This window comes from Cololabis saira, chromosome 10 (assembly GCF_033807715.1).
Source record: "Cololabis saira isolate AMF1-May2022 chromosome 10, fColSai1.1, whole genome shotgun sequence".
NCBI lineage: Eukaryota > Metazoa > Chordata > Actinopteri > Beloniformes > Belonidae > Cololabis > Cololabis saira.
In genome coordinates, this window is record NC_084596.1 from 47,548,667 (window position 1) to 47,566,369 (window position 17,703).

The window sequence follows — 17,703 nt, forward strand, 5'->3', positions numbered from 1 at the left end:
AACGGGACCCTTTGATGAATCGTTCATTACAGTTCTCAAATATAATCGATAGTGGCATGTCGGTTTATAAGAATATTTTTGCCCAGAAGAAAAAAGAGTGACAACAACTTTCCGCACCATAAGATGCATCGTATTATAAGGCACCATCAATAAAACGCACCATCAATGAATGGCCTATTTTCAAACTCTCTTTATATATAAGGCGCACGGAATATACGGTAAGATAGTGGCTGGGGTTGACTTACGTATCTATCTGATGCAGCTGTGCTACAGGAAATGCTACAAAATGCTACAGCAAATGCAAAAAAAAAAAACAAGAAGAAAAGTACTGTAAGTCAAAACTTTATTAACAAAAATTGTGGTGGCGCAGCTACCCTCACAAAAACATGCAGCAGTCCTGGACTCTGCACTGCCCCCTCTGGCCAACCGGGGCGCCAGATGGGGTGAGGAGGATCTGGCTGGATCACGTGATCCTTCCCACGCGCTACGTCCGGCTAGAGAATCCCCACCCTGTCTCTTACCCGGCCTGCTCTCTCCTCAGGTTAAGGAGGAGACCTGAGCTCAGTGGAGGAACTCTCGGGGTTGGTAGAGGGGAGCAATGCCCAGGACTGTCACTTAGGTAGAGCACCGGGTGATGAAAATGGGGGAAAAGATTGGGGATAAAAAAAAAAAATATATATATATATATATATATTTATATAAAAAAAAATATATATATATATAAAAAACTTTATTAACAAAATAAAAACCAGCTTTCTGAAAACTTTGTTCACTCCCCCAAAAAACGCAGAGGTTAACTTTTCCAGTTCATCCACGAATCCCTCGAAATCTTCTTCTTCTGTGTCGGAATGGAACAACTGAGCGAGTGCGGCATCCAATGGTCCCGGCTCCATTTGGTCACAGTCACCATGATGCGAGTCAGCTTCGCTGCTGTTGTCTTTAACGTCTGGGACGATCCCTGCCTTTGTAAAAGCTCGGACCACAGTTGAGGCTGATATATCAGCCCAGGCATCCAGATGGTGGCGTATGCGCAGCACTGCCGTCCCGTCTTGGTGAACGTGTTCCACTTCCACCATCCACCGCTCCCACGCAATCAGCGCAAATGATAGCCTTGAGTTTGAACTCTGCGTTGTAAACGTGTCTCTTTAAAGGGGGTCTTTACTCAAGTGATGTGGAACTGTGATAAATTACAGTTTTTTAGCGCCGTTTTTATTTACTTACTTTACTTTACTTACTTCGGCGATACCTACTACAGTACCCAAAATCCCCCAGACTACAATAACAGAAATTACCGTAATGATCCTATATATGGCGCACTGCATATAAGGCGCACTGCCGGGTTTTGAGAAAATTAAAGGCTTTTAGGTGCGCCTTATAGTGCAGAACATATGGTACCCATAACTATGTTCTTGTCTCGAAAAAACACACCTGCAACACGGGCTTTAGAAGAAAAGGACGCTACAGAGCGAGTCAGGATGCAGTGGCTCAGTCAGAAGAGCAGTGAAATACGCTCGAGTCACAATTTGTCCAACTGTACTTATAGTATTTTTTTTTTTCATAATCATTTTTCATTTTCTCCCGTTCAAATCCAATTACGGCAGATTTCACTTATCACGGGTTCTTTCTGGAATGTAACCCCCAAGAAAAATGAGGGATTACTGTATTCATTTGTCATTGTCACCTCCTCCTGTTGATTTAGACCGAGTTGAACTGTTCACCACCTTACTATAGCTGCTCTTCAGTGATTCATCATTTTGGCAAATTTAGATAAACCAAAAAGAAAAAGCAGACAATATATAACAGAAAAGATAACGATGAAACTAGAAATAATTCCTTTCCTTTGAAAATGCAGGGTTGAGTGCTGAGATGCTGAATGAGTTGAACTTAGCTGACAAAACAGCTGAACCGCTTAAAATTAAAGAAACTGCCGAAGTCATGTGGAAATGTGAAGAAAAAGGTCTAATGCAGCTCAGACATTTGAAAACTCTAAGATGGTGGAACAAGAGAAAGAGGAATTGAAAAGAGGAGGAGGAACTGAAAAGTGGAAAACTTTCTGAAAAGAAGATAGGCTTAAGACAAGATGAGCTGAAGAGGACAAGTTGATTTCGAAAGAAGAAAATCAGCTAAAGGGAGGAAGAAGAACCTCAAGACATGAAGATCAGTTGGAGGAGCAGATGACCTAAAGAAAAGATGAGCTGAAAACAAAAGAGAGGAAGACTGCCTTGAGAAAGGAACTCTGTTTAGCCAAAGATTTAGGAGAAAGATCAAATGTTGCAGAATTTAGAAAGTGGCTGAAAGCCATTAAAAGAAAGACTCATCTCTGAATTAGTGTTGATCTGAGATACAATTGTTGGTATTTGTGAAGAAGGTAAAAAAACTTTTGATTTACTATAGGACTTGAAATTCATCCAAATAAAGATGAAGAGGAAGAAGGGGGATAAAGGGAAGGAGAAGATGAAGTAAAATGGAGCAAATTAGGAGCAATAGGAGGTGATGGTAGACAGAAACACACTTGAAGAAAGACAGACTGACAGAAGTGCAAAGACAGTCATTACACAGTTTCCTATTTGTCACTGCTTCAATCATTAGAATCAGGTGTTGTGTTTTTGTCCGTCTGTTTGTGTGTGAGTTTATGGATTAAAAGCTGTTTTATTTACCAGCAGTGATTGGAGTCAAGACGCACACACAGAGAAGGGTGTTGTGTAATTTTGGTATATTAATCAATCCATCCATCCATCCATCCATCCATCCATCCATCCATCCATCCATCCATCCATCCATCCATCCATCCATCCATCCATCCATCCATCCATCCATCCATCCAGGGCTGGGTGTTAGTGCCTAAAAATAAAATCTCAGATTTTTTTCTTTTTTTTTTTAATAATAATAATAATAATAATAATAATAATAATAATTAAAGCTGCAAGCAGCGATGAACGGGCCCTCGCACTCATGGCCACCGTCCCCCATAAGCATATCAGAAATGACACCACCCACGACTTCCTATGTCAAACCATTCAAAAGTTATAGCAGAAAATAGAGACAAACAATCAGAAGAAGGGGCGGGGCTAATTCAGGCCAATGAAGGTCAAGGACTCAATACAGAGTCCCATGACACCACCCACAACTCTCTATGTCAAACGATTCAAAAGTTATAGCAGAAAATAGGGACAACCAATCAGAAGAAGGGGCGGGGCTAAGTTTCACCAATTATGGTCAAGGACTCAATACCGAGCCTGATGACACCACCCTCGACTCTCTATGTCAAACCATTCAAAGGTTATGGCAGATAAAAGTTTTCTAGAGGGCACTGTTGAGCCATTAGGCCACGCCCATTAATGCAAACCATGAAATATCAAATGTATCGCCAGACCTGGCTTGCATGCAAAATTTGGTGACTTTTGGTGAAACTATCAAATATGGACCAATCAGATGAAGGGTGGGCGTATTTTTTGGCGTCTAGCGTTGCCACGGTAATGCTTTTGAAAGAGAAAAGTAATGCGTGTTGTCGCAGGATGGAGACGCACATTTTGATGTATAACACACCTGGGTGCACGTTACGGTTTGGGCCGTATTAATTGCCGAAGGAATGCCATTAATTGCGCCAAAATTACACAATTAATTCAAAATAGCAGACTTCCTGTTTGGTTTCGGCCATGGCGCCAAGAGACTTTTCTTTAAGTTGTGCCATGATACAGGTGTTTACCGATTTTCGTGTATGTACGTCAAAACGTATTGTGGGGCTTGAAGCACAAAGTTTTCCGGGGGGCGCTGTTGAGCCATTTTGCCACGCCCATTAATGCAAACCATTAAATATCAAATTTTTCGCCAGGCCTGGCTTGCGTGCAAAATTTGGTGACTTTTTGGGCATGTTTAGGGAGAAAAAAGGCCCTCCTTTCGTCAGAAGAAAGAAAAATAAAAAATTCCTACAGATACAATAGGGCCTTCGCACTGTAAGTACTCGGGCCCTAATAATAATGACTTGTCCTTATATAGCGCCTTTCAAGAAACCCAAGGTCGCTTTACAGAAAACCGGAAAAAAGAACAAACAATCAAAAACACAACCGGGACAAAACAACAGGGGGGGACCACATGGGGAAAGGCCAGGGTGAAAAGGTGGGTTTTGAGTTGTGCTTTGAAACTGTCCAGAGAAGGGGAGTCACTGATTACTGCAGGGAGAGAGTTCCAGAGGGTGGGGGCAGCAACACTGAAGGCTCTGTCCCCAAAGGTCTTCAGTCTGGTCCAGGGGATGGAGAGCAGACCAGCGTCTGAAGACCGCAGGTTCCGGGAGGGAGTGTGGTGATGAAGGAGGTCAGACAGGTACTGGGGGGCCAGAGTGTGAAGGGATTTGTAGGTGAGTAGGAGGAGTTTGTACTGTATGCGGAACTTAACAGGTAGCCAGTGGAGGTGGATGAGGGTAGGGGTGATGTCCTGCCAGGGCTTGGTGTGGGTGAGAACCCTGGCAGCTGAGTTCTGCACGTACTAGAGCCTGTCCAGGGTTTTACTTGGAACCCCGGACAGGACTCCATTACAATAGTCCAGTCGGGAGGTGATAAAAACGTGGATGGGTGTTTCTGCCACAGAGTCAAAGAGTGAGGGACGGAAATGTGCAATGTTTCTGAGGTGGTAGAAGGCAGATTTGATAGCAGATTTGATGTGTGACTGGAAGGAGACGGTGGAGTCCAAGATGACGCTGACGTTACGGACCTTGGAGGATGGTGTGATGGTGCAGCCGTCCACCCGGATGAGAAGATCTCCAATCTTCCGGAGCAGTGGCTTGGGGTCCACAACCTGGGTTAAGGGGGCTGACACCACCTCCACCTTTAAAACTAAACTTAAAACATTTCTGTTTAGTAAAGCCTATAGTTAGTGTTTAGTAAACCTCTAGCTGGTGTTGGTAAATCTCTAGGTAGTGTAAACTTTAGTGTGTCAGAGTCGCTCCTGTGGTTTCTTGTGCTGGCCCCCCCTTCTCCTCCCTTTTCTCTCTTTTGTCCATGTTGCAGCATCCTTTGCCGGACACCGGAACCTGCAGGTGGTCGTGGGTGGCTTGTAGCTTGCATTACGGAGCACAAGTCTTTCCCCGACCCTGCACCCCAACCTGGGACTTGCTGATTGGGCCGGAGCTTCGGGAGCTGCGTGCTGGCCTGCGGTCCCCACCCCTGGTCATCCCGTTGCTGGCCCCCCCTTCTCCTCCCTTTTCTCTCTTTTGTCCTGCAGGTGGCCGTGGGTGGCTTGTAGCTTGCATTACGGAGCACAAGTCTTTTCCTGACCCTGCACCCCAACCTGGGACTTGCTGATTGGGCCGGAGCTTCGGGAGCTGTGTGCTGGCCTGCGGTCCCCACCCCCGGTCATCCCGTTGCTGCTTCCACCTGCCTGCTGTGCTGTTGCCGTCCCTGACCCACCAGTCTGGCCCTCGGCAGGAGGGTCCCCCCTGATGAGCCTGGTCCTGCTCAAGGTTTCTTCCCTCCTAAAGGGGAGTTTTTCCTTGCCACTGTTTGGCTTAAGGTTTTTCTCCCACTAGGGGAGTTTTTACCTGCCATTGTTTATGTAATAACTGCTCGGGGGTCATGTTCTGGGTATGGGTCTCTGTAAAGCATCTAGAGACAACTCTGTTGTATTAGACGCTATATAAATAAAATTGAATTGAATTGAATTGAACAACCATGAGCTCTGTCTTATCGCTGTTAAGTTTGAGGAAGTTGGTTGTCATCCAGGATTTTATGGCAGAGAGGCAGCTAACCAGAGACTGTGGGGGGAGCTGGGAGGAATCTCTCTTTCCGGCAGAGTGATGCAGAAAAACTAGTTCATGCGTTTGTATCTTCTAGACTAGATTACTGTAATGTGTTATTAGCAGGATGTCCAAGTAATTTGCTGAATACTCTCCAGCTAATCCAAAATGCAACAGTGCGAGTGCTGACAGGAATCAGCAGGAGAGACCAAGTCTCTCCAGTGTAAGCATCGCTCCATTGGCTACCCGTAAAATTCAGAATCCAATTTAAAATTTTATTACTTGCGTATAAAGCCCAAAACGGCTTAGCTCCGCATTATTTGCAAGACCTGATAGTGCCTTATGTTACTGGCAGAGCTCTCCGTTCTCGGAATGCAGGTTTACTCGTAGTTCCTTGAGTATCCAAATGTAGATTTGGAGGGCGGGCGTTCTGCTATCAGGCACCATTACTATGGAACCAACTTCCAACCTGGGTTAAGGAGGCTGACACCACCTCCACCTTTAAAAGTAAACTTAAAACCTTTCTGTTTAGTAAAAGCCTATAGTTAGTGTTTAGTAAACCTCTAGCTGGTGTTGGTAAATCTCTAGGTAGTGTAAACTCTAGTGTGTTAGAGTCAGTAGTCATAGTTGCAGCTATAGAACAAGACTATAATAGTTAGTCTCAAATATAGCTTCGTGGTAGATATGCTGCTATAGGCTTATGCTGCAGGGGGGCACCGACATGATCCACTGGGCGGTGCCTCTCACGCTTCTTCTCCTCTCCTCTTCCCTTCCCCTCTTCTCCATTTCCATTTTTATTTATTATAAGTATCTCATAGCTATCATTTTTGTCCATCGCTCCTGTAGTTTCTTGTGCTGGCCCCACTTTTTTTCTCTTTTTTTCTCTTGTGCATGTTTGCAGGCCGGAGCTTCGGGAGCTGCGTGCTGGCCTGCGGTTCCCCCCCACCCCCGGTCATCCCGTTGCTGCTTCCACCTGCCTGCGCCCCCCCCCCCCTCTGGTCATCCCGCTGCTGCTTCCACATGCCTGCTGTGTGCTGCTGACGTCCCCGACCCCCCCAGTCTGGCCTTCGGCAGGAGGCGCCCCCCTTATGAGCCTGGTCCTGCTCAAGGTTTCCTCCCTCCTAAAGGGGAGTTTTTCCTTGCCACTGTTTGGCTTGAGAATTTTCTTCCACTAGGGGAGTTTTTACCTGCCATTGTTTATGTAATAATTGCTCGGGGGTCATGTTCTGGGTCTCCGGAAAGCGCCTAGAGACAACATCTGTTGTATTAGACGCTATACAAATAAAATTGAATTGAATTGAGGATGGTCAGGTGCTGAGATAGAGCTGGGTATCATCGGCATAGCAGTGGAAACTGAGACCATGATGGTGTATGATCTGGCCGAGGGGGAGCAGGTAGGTGGTGAAGAGAGTTGGACTGAGCACAGAGCCTTGAAGGACACCTTGGTTGACTGGGGTGGGGTGGGAGGAGGAGCCAAGGATGGTAACTAACTCAGTTCTGTTGGTGAGGTAGGATTGGAACCATGATAGTGCAGAGTCAGAGAGGGGGGGAGGAAGCTCCAGGAGCGCACCACTTAGTGGCCCGGACCCGCCGGGGGAGGGAGGGTCAGGTGTAAGGAGTTGCTGGTGAATGGTGTCCACCTTAGCACCGAAGAACTCCAAAAACTTGGAGCAGCGATCCGGGTCATCAGTGGTAGGGAGGGCAGCAGGGGGGTGGAGCAGGCGATTGATGGTGGAGAACAGTATCCTGGGGTGATTCTGTTGAGAGTCAATGAGGGTGGAGTAATACCTCACCTTGGTTCTGGCAAGTTCGTCCTTATACAAGCTCACATGCTCTTCAAAAGCCAGCCGGTGGACAGCCAGGCCAGTTCTTTTGTGCAGCTGCTCAACCGGCGACAGGTGGCCTTCAAGATGCGGAGGTCAGAGGTGAACCAGGGGGCAGGGCGGGCATAGGAGACAGACCGGGGGGGCCAGAGAGTCCAGGCTGCTGGATAGAGCCTCGTTGTAGTGGTTGACCAGGTTGTAGTGGTCATCCGCTGAAGTGTCAGGTGTCCACTTGGCCCGGGTCAGGTGGGACCCGGGCCAAGTGGACCTCAAGCAGGACAGAAAGAGCTGGTGGACTCCCCAACTTGACGCTCTTGAAGGAGATGGTCCGTCTGGTATGCAGTACAGGTGAGGAGACCGGGATGTCGAACAGGACAGCATGATGGTCAGATACTGCCAAATCCAGACACTGCAGATGTGAGGGAGGGTGCCAGTAGAACACACTAGGTCCAACATGTGACCTTTGACATGGGTGGGGCCTCGTACATCATGGCTGAAGTTAAAGCAGTCCAGAACTGACAGGAACTCTGCAGCAAAGCTGCAGCTGGAGGAGTCAACATGGATGTTTTAAGTTCGATTTATGATTGTTTTCAGATTTTTCCACACTTATTAAGGAGCAATAAGTACAAAAACTAGACAGCTACCTGGAGTAGCTGGATAGAACATAGAAACTCCACAGAGACAGGCTGATGCCTGGACTCAAACCAAGAAACCTCTTGCTGTGAAGCCACAGTGCTGCCCCAATCAAGCCACACTCATAGAAGAGTCAACAACAAGATGTTAACTTCTGCTAACGTCCAAGAACAGGAGAGAAATATGAAAACACCTATAGAGAATCTGATTCTTTGGACAGACGAAAGCAAAAACATACAAAAAAAACGTCTATCAGAACAATGGGAAGAGAAAAGTGTGCCGAAGGAAAGGAATACCCATGATCCAAACTATTATACATCATGTGACAAAGATGGTTGAGGCAGTGTTTGACATGGATATGGTCGTCAGTGGAATCAGAATGGTGTTTACTCACAATTGCTGACAGAAGAACCATGATTAGTTCAGAATTCTGTGTTTAGAGCTACACTCTGCTCACATTCAGCCAAATGCTACAAAACTAACAGGATTCCGCTTTCACCCTAAACAAACTGCCTTTGGAGGCCAAGAATAGGCTACTTTTGGACGTAGCAGTAAATCTAAACATTTTTCTCGATGGAATGTCAAACGTGATTAAAGGGAATTCTTAAAAAGGTAAGGAAACTGTTTGCATCTAAAGTACGGAGCAGTCACTCAAGAGACATTGGCCCGGTTTCCCAGATCAGTTAAGTAGTTCTTAACAGCGAAAGACTTCTTTCACAGGCTCCTTTAGATGGTTTGAAAGAAGTCTTTCGCTGTTAAGAACTACTTAACTGATCTGGGAAACCGGGCCATTGACTGTTGGTATTTCCTGCCTGCAACATATAAAGTAGTGAATGTCTCTCACTTTCAATTCATATGCCCGACTATAAAATTAAGATATGGGGGTGTACTTTGATGAAGTCTTGGGGATGCTGTTGTGATAAGCTTGTATCTGTAGGATATTCCTGATGGATAAGTAAGACTGAGACAAATGTGTTTGCATCTAAGGATCGACAGTCATGCCTTCTGTTTGAAAGCATTTCTAAAATTAAACCCAAGTGTGTAGGCGTTTGCTGCAGCACACCAAATAAGATATGTATTCTAGTTACAGCTCATTTCTTTTCTCAAGTTCATACTCCATCAAACTGGAACATGTTGTTGATGTGCCATGAACTGTATGTGCAGATGGAACATATTGTCAAACAAATACCTTGGTTATTTTCGTGAATTCCACCTGATATGACGCGACCACCACACCCTCTGAGCCCTAAGCCCTAAGCCTCACTTAATGCATATAGTTGTTTTGTCCATTCTCACAATATTTAAGTCGACGCTAGTGAGGATCCCTTATTAGCCACATTAACAAAATAATGGCTTTTTTTCATTAGTTCTTCATAAGCTGTGTCATGTGTTGTTCAAGTGATGAATTACAAAAAAGTTAAGCCAAAAAGACAGTTAACCATTTTTATTAGGAGTTATGACTTTAAAATTGCTGGAGCAAAGATTAAAAATAAGCCAAATTGCAGAAGCCAACATTGTTACAAAGTAACAAAAATGCAGAGGGTCACAAAATACAAGCAATCCTTTCTTACGTTTCTCTCTTTTCCACCAGTCCCCAAATAAGGCAATTCTTCAGCTAATGTTTGGTAAAGACCAGCAATATTAATACATCATAAAACAGGGAGATGTAAGTGTACATGTCCCAAAGTAAAAAATGAAAAGACTCCACAAACTGAACATGCTTGGGAGGGAATTTGAGACAGACAAAGCAAAGACAGCATAGGCATCTTTAGAGAACACCAACATTTGTGTTTCCAACACAGTGTTTTTGCTGCTTTTACATTTGAAGGAAAACGTTATCGTTTATAAAGAAAGGATGTTACAGAAAGCAGTTTCTGGCAGCAACGTTTCTGACCTGGGTCAGGCTATCTAGAAGGTTGAGAGAGATGCATCATGTCTGGGTGCTCCAATGAAGTATTTACACTATTGCATTTGTGCTGGCTATTCTTGTACTAAATGAGCCATATGCCATGTCATTTTACTCTTCTTTCTGGGTTTGAGCATCTGCCCCGAATTTTTCTGTGCACAGCCCCAGTCTAACATGCATGTCTTTGAACTGTGAGAAGAAGTGAGTACATCATCCATCTTGTACTGCTTATCTGGAGTCAGGTTGCATGGCCAGTAGCTTAAGCAGGGAAGCCCAGACTTCCCTGTGCCAAGCCACTTTGTCCAGCTCATCTGGGGGGATCCCAGTGCATTCCCAGGCCAGCGGAGAGACGACTTCGCTTCAGTGTGTCCTGTCCTTCCCCGTAGTCTCCTCCCATCGGGACATGCACAGAAAAACTCACCAGAGAGGCGTCCAGGAGGCATCCTCACCAGATGCCTGAGCCACCTCATCTGGCTCCTTTCGATGCAGACGAGTCCACTGACCCCCTCCCGGATGACTTAGTGCGATGAAAACTTTATTCTCAGTCACTCTGGGTTTCTTTATGAGTACACTTAGGGCCCGATTTACTAAAGGTTTGCGTGTGTTAAAACCTGTGCAAACTTGACAGCACCCGCAAACCAAAGTGCCAGCTGATCTACTAACAGCGTGCAAAGACGACTGCGTCTCTGAAATGCGCTAAATTGCACACGCAATCCATTTAGTACTTTTGCCCTGATGAATAATCAATATGGGGCGTAACCGCCAGAGAGCGCTAAATACTGGGAGGGGAAGATGCAAATTGCTCCATTTACCACGCGCAATGAGATTTACCAAGCCTGAAAGTAATTGCGCGTATTGTGATTGCGTCTGTATTTAATACGTTCGAAAGGAAGGTGCTAATCTGCTGCTGCTGTTATTGTGGCAAGGAGGCGACATCCAAAATCAAAGAATACGCAGAGAGAGAATCTTTATTCTGCTGCATGCTATTTTAAAAATGGTTGCACAAGTTTTATTAAAGGCCACTTTTTCTTTAGTTCTCCGCCTTATATCTTGCCACCTTCTCTTAATGTGCCCCCCTCCACTCGCCCACAAGCAGGCCAAGCCTTTGTGCCAAAACTTTGTATTTTATTGATTACTTATCTTATTGAACGTGAAATCATCCTTCGTAAATTACATTTAATTAAAACCCGTGCTTATTAATCACAAAACACAGGTTAAACATCATGACCAAATCCGCTCCGACCCGCTGTGTCAGGATCAGCGCAGAGACTGCAGCTTCGCCTGAATTATGGTTCTGCGTTAAATCGACGGCCATATGATGGTCCCGTCTGTCACACATTTACTGTCAGTGTTTGCTATATAATATATAATATTTGCAATATACTGTGGACATCTGAATAAAAACTTAACTCATAAATAGATGAATCAAAGCGCTCTCCAGCTCTGTGTCTGATTGTCTTTTTCTCCTCAGATCATGCCGAGCACCGCGGGGTCACGCAAACCCGACCAATTCAATATTAAAATCAAATTCAGTCCTGTGGCCCGTTTTTCTATTTCGTATTTTTGATCTGTGCCTAAAATTGAAATATGAAAAACCAGACGTTTTTCCGTTTTTTGTCTTACCAACTGCATTTATTCTATCGCAGGTTTTCTCCGATATTGCGTTTCTTTTGGTAATGTTTAAATGTATTTGCTGTAGTTCATGAATGTGTTTATTTGCCTCTTCCACTAATATCTCTAACTCCAACTCGTCAAATTTCATTTTGCGCTTGTGACTTGTGACTGTGCATTCCATCCACTCTCCATGGCGCAGATTTTGCGCTCGCAAACCTTAAGACGCGCAACACCTCATTTAAATACTGCTGTTTGCACCTGTTATCAATTGCGCACGCAATCTTAGTTGATCACCCGCAAACCACACGCAAACAGCACGCGTAAACTTTTTCAGTGCACACGCAATTTAGTAATCTTTATTTAGGATCTTAGTAAATCGGGCCCTTAGTCTAGCCCAGATAGTTACCCAAGTGGTTAAAATAGGTAATGCAGAAGTAATGACATTTCTTTCCACAACACTGAGCCTATCAGACCATCTGTAAGGGAGACACCCTGGAAACTCATTTCCCACAGCTCGTGACCATAGGTGAGTATGGGAACGTAGACTGAGAGGGTTGCCTTTTGGCTCAACTCCATCTTCACCAGGACAGAGAGATGTGAAAGTAGGTATCCACAGAAAAGCAACACAAGTACAGGGGAATCCAAATCAAAGAAGGCTCAAGGAAACTGAAAAAGGAGAATAACATTAATTTCTGAATTCATGCAGAGAATGAGCTTAAAGTATTTGCTGTATTTTTAACTATTTTCCCAGAGAGATAAAAACCATCTCATCTATACTTTTAAAAGACTCCACCTTTTTGTGGTTACAAGGGGAAAAAGGAAAAAAGAGGCCCCCACAAGAAGAGTAACAATCTGTCAAATGGTATTTAAAAAACAAGTTGTCGTGACTTACTTTTGTATCCTTAGTTATTATGTTTTAACATTTACTTTTCTTTTACTTGCTGATAATACTTTATTACAACTAGAAAATCAATGGGAATTTCTGACTGAACAAGCAAGGTGAGTACTGCAAGAAAAGTCGAAGAGAAATGGATAAAAAAGGGTGTGTTGGAAAGAAATTCACAGCGATCATATGCATGGGATAAAAAAGAGCTGGGAGATTGACAGCTGAATCCCCCCAGTTGTGTTTCATCACCACCTCCTGCTGCAATTTCCAGGGCCATATGTGCCAGGCTTGCTGGGTTGAAGCTCTGTGTAGGTGGAAGGAGAAATGAAAATAGGGCTGAGATCAAGTTATTTTAGGCTAAATGGAAGCCAGCAAACAAAAAAGCCTTTGAGTCACCCTCTGCGGGTGGATACCAGAGCTAGACCCAGAGAGGATACTCAGTGTTGTCCATTGGGAATTATTGCATCGGCAAAATCACAAACAATAGAGATGAAACTGTGCGAACTTCAACCTTATTGTTTGAAGTTGTGTGAAACTGGTTTTGTACACACACATATGTCTATAGTAGCTGCAATCTACAATAAACAGCAGATGTGGCTATACTAACTGGGAACAGATTAAAAAGTCTCAGTTGTACTGATGTGAAAATAATTCAGGTTATCTAAAATCAATTACGCAGTTGTTTACAGTAAGAGAAGGTATTTTTTTCTGATTCGATTTAAATACCATCCAGACCACATTGGTGCTACGTGAAAAAGTAATTGCCTCATAAAACGTGTAAATGGTTGTCTCGTCCTTGGTGGCCCTTGTCATGTTTTATCAAATGATTATTTAAGAACAGAAGATTTAAATATTTACTCACATTATATTATTTACAGTTTGATGTACCTCATAAGAGATCTCTCAAGGTGTGTTTTTCCTATCAGCAGGAGTTCAGGGTCAACCTTCCAGACGGGAACCTCAAACAGGGCCGAAACCCTACTTAGCCCCCTCAGGTATGGAACGCTGATTCATTCAAATTAAATAAATACTTAAATTATGAAATTATTTAAAATAAATTAATATGACAATGAAATAAATAAAAAAATAATGAATAAAATCTTTTTTTTTTAAATGACAGCTTTGTTTCATGCCAAATTATTTAATATTGGTATATTTATTTATTTCATGACACTTTTATTTCATAATGGGATATTTATTTATTTCATGAAACTTTATTTATTTTGTAATACCCCGTTTAACCTACGTATTACACTTTATGAAACTTCATGACATTTATTTCATGGATCTTTTATCTCATGTTCTTATATTCACATGAGGGGGCGTGGTTGTATGTGTGGGTGTGGCCAGTCGTGAACTTTAGCATGAAAGAGGAGGTGGAAATGGGAAAATGGCAATTGAGTGAGTGGCTTGTGCATAGCTTAATTTACTCTTGGGAGGGAGTAAATTTCTATTTTATTTTATTTATTTTATTTATTTTTTATTATTATTCTTGAAAAACCTTTTCTATAGAAGCAAAACGCCATCGGAAAACTACATCCACTATTGTACCATGAAATGGGCAAAAGACAAAGGAAATGTACAGAGGTGACTGTACAGTGCAATGAGTACACTACCAAGCACCTGTTTGTTACCAAAAAAAAATCCTGCTTTAGAATGTACATGATGAAAGGAAATCTGACTTGACCAGAACTGTATGAAAAAGCTATCACACAGTTCGACTCAACACCTAACATTAACCCTGCATTCACACTGAAAGCGTCAAAAATCTCCTGATGCCTGCATCGCGCTGTTTGGTGCGTTCACACTGAAAGCTGCATGCACTGTCGACGCCTGCAGTGGGTGGGGCTAAAGCTGCAGTGGGCGGGGCTAAAGCTGCAGTGGGCGGGGCTAAAGCTGCGCTGCAGAACTGGAGGGAACAAAGTGCATATAGTCTACACATATCTATATATAGCTGCACATCTTCAGTTTCCTATTTTATCATAGATCACACTTTGGGAAGCCTTCTTTATATTTTAGCGTTACTTCCGCATAGATAAGAGTGAGTTTGACGCTCTCTTTAACAAGTTTGGTCTGACGATCAACAGCAACCATCAAAGAGCCGTTGGTCCCGGTGAAACTGCGGTGAACACTGACACACCGGGTCCCAGCGGATTCTGTCATGATGTTTAAACTGTGTTTTGTGATTAAAAAGCACGGTTTTTAATGATTTTGCGTTGGATCGATGTAGCAAATAAAATCGCGGCATTACATGTTTCACATGAGCAGTTCAGGTAAAAACGGCAGTCAAATCAGCGAAAATGTCAGTTTGCTGGATGAAATATATTATTTCATAAAATAAGTTTGTTAGTGCACAGCTCTGCTCATGTGTGCATGTGAGTGAGTCTACGTTTGTGTGAACATTAAAGTACAATCTGCATTGAGGCTTCTTGCTTCAGGAATCCCGGTCTGTGATTGGACGCTGCCTCGGCGTTGCCGCTGCTCATTTGCATAAAGTTCGGATTTTTCAACTTCAAATTGACGCGCTGCTCCGGCTGCTCCCGACGCCTCCGCTGCCTCTGCTGCTCTCGCTGCTCCCGCGTTATAGGCAGCCGGCTGCCTATAACGCCCATGACGCTTTCAGTGTGGACGCAGAGTAAGGATATTATAGTGAAACTTGAACGTAAACCAGTGTTTTTGCAGACAGAGTTTGCATGTCGTCCCCATGCTGGTGTGGGTTTTCTCCGGGTATTTCAAAAACGTGTGTGTCCGGTTAACTGGAGATTTTAAATTGCCGCAGGGGAAGTGGTTGAGTGGATTTGTATCTGTGTGGCCCTGTAATGGACTGGTAACCTGTCCAGGGTTTAGTTGAAGAGAGCTGGGATAGGCTCCAGCAGTTCCCTGTGACCCTGAATTGAAATAAATGGCTATAGATAATGGATGGATGCTGTGGTCAAGAACTCCATTTCTGACATCGTGGCAACCAGTTAGTGGGGCATTACTATTTTTCCTGTAACAAAAAACACGATGGAATCAAGACCTGTGATTCACATTCACAGCAAGATAATTTGAATATGGCTTGCAAGTCTGTTAGGAAGAATATGTGATAATAAGACATGTGCTTGATGTTTACACATTTCTTCTTCTTTATTGAGGACTGCACAATTTTTCACCATTATTTTATATGTAAATACACATAAATGAATATATGGTTATGTTCGTATAATCGACTTTATAGTTGACATGTATATTAGAGCTGAATGATTAATCGCATTTGCGATAATGTCGCAATATCATAAAATGCTCGACTGCATCAACTCTGCATGCAGAGCTTTACTCTGTTGCTTTACTCAGTCTATGGGCTAGATGGACCAGTCTGATACTGAATCACCTGAAACTCTGTCTAGTCAGTGCCAAGTAGCCTCAGAACCTTATCCCTAAATATCCACCCTGTGTGGTAGTGTGGATATGAAGTTAGGCGGTTTTGTAACTTCCAAAATAAGAAAACAGAATGTATGACCGCTACTAAACCCTGTATACACAAATTAAATAATTAGCATAGATGATGCATTAAAAGGAGGGCTAGGGGGTTGGTGGGAGGATAGTGACACACTCTTGCTCATCACTTGTTCCCCTCCACCAATTCAGCACCCACAATCCTATCAAATAATCTAGTGTGTAGCCCGTGTATAACACTGTGTGAAAGTGCTATGATCTAGTAATGTGCATTAAGAGAGGCATAGCAAGAGCTCAGCACAGAAATGTTTATACCTAATTATACAATGTCAGTGTTGTGTACATCACATCAGTCAACAATATTGAAGAATTTATGGATTCCACGCTGTGATCGGTGATCGGAAATATCGGGCTTGGCAGATACTGCTTTTGGTGATCAGTGATTGGCCTTCAAAATCCTGATCGGTGCATCTTTGGCAAGTGGAGAAAATGTGCTACAACAGAGTAAAGCCAAAGATCAGTCCAACCCTCCAAAGTTGATTAGAGGACGAAGAGAAAACTCACCAAGGGGGCTACCAATAGGCCAAATAGGCCAAAAGCAACTTTGAAGCATCTATCTGAATATCTGAGGTTCTTGTCACTCCTTGCATGCAGCCAGCATTTCCAGTATTCTACACTAGTCTGAACCATGGGATAGGTTGCCTAGACCAGCTGTTTCTTGCAAGCAAACCAAAATAAATAAATGCATTAAAGAAAAAAAGAATCTGTCCCTTCAAACCAGTGGGACTATCCGTGAATCTGATGAGTCAAAAGTCCAACTTTTTGGTCTTCAAATAAAAAGATGAAACAAAGATGAAGCTTTAGAAAAAACAATGGCAGAAGGAACATCACAACAACTTATTCTTATTAAAAATTTAAAAGAGAAAATTTGTAAAATGTAAAAAAAAGAAAAGAAAAAGACACAAATGCAATGGTTTTGCTAGTGTGTTTTTTTTTTATTTGCCGTTGTGCTTTCTCTTTTGTTGTTTTGCTTTCTGTTTTGCAGCAGTGTTCTTTAATTTGCCGTCGTGCTTTTTAATTTGCTGTAGTGATTTTTACTTCAGGGCCACCGTAATGGATAAATGAAAGAACATTCAAACTTGGTTTTCACGTACTTTCCATTTTCAATTATATTACTTTGAGAGTCTCCTAAAACACTGTATTAAAACCGATTTTGCTCCACCCCCTGCTTGGATTCTATGGAAGCCCCCCTCTCTGGCTGCAGCATTTGTCCCAGCAGAAAAATAAAACTGTAAATAGATAATTTCTTGTTATTTTTCTGACTGATCCCAGTACTGTGTATGATTTCATTCTTCTGAACAGGAAAAGAATCCAGTGAAGCACCATAAAACCAAGGAGAAAATTTGAGAAATGAAGAGCACTCCTAACCACCTTATTTCTCTCTTCTGAGAATAAATCAGTTGTGCTGCTTTAATTTCCCTTAGAGATGCCTATACAGCAGGCAGACAGGCAGACAGGCAGACAGACAGAAACAGCTCAGTGGTAGGAAGTGTGAGGAGGTGGAGAGAGAAACAACCAGCTCACTGTGAAAAAAGCATGAATCTTCATCTCCCCCGGTCATATTCCTCATAGATGATGAAAGCCGATTACTTTAAACTGCATATTTTAGGTGGATAAA

General features: G+C 43.2%; 1 protein-coding gene across 1 annotated transcript in view; it reads right to left on the reverse strand.

The window, feature by feature from the left end:
* The window catches only part of LOC133453163 (disks large-associated protein 1-like), a 181,122-nt gene that overhangs the window by 139,621 nt on the left and 23,798 nt on the right, over positions 1–17,703 (reverse strand). The gene's annotated exons all lie outside the window — the stretch shown is intronic.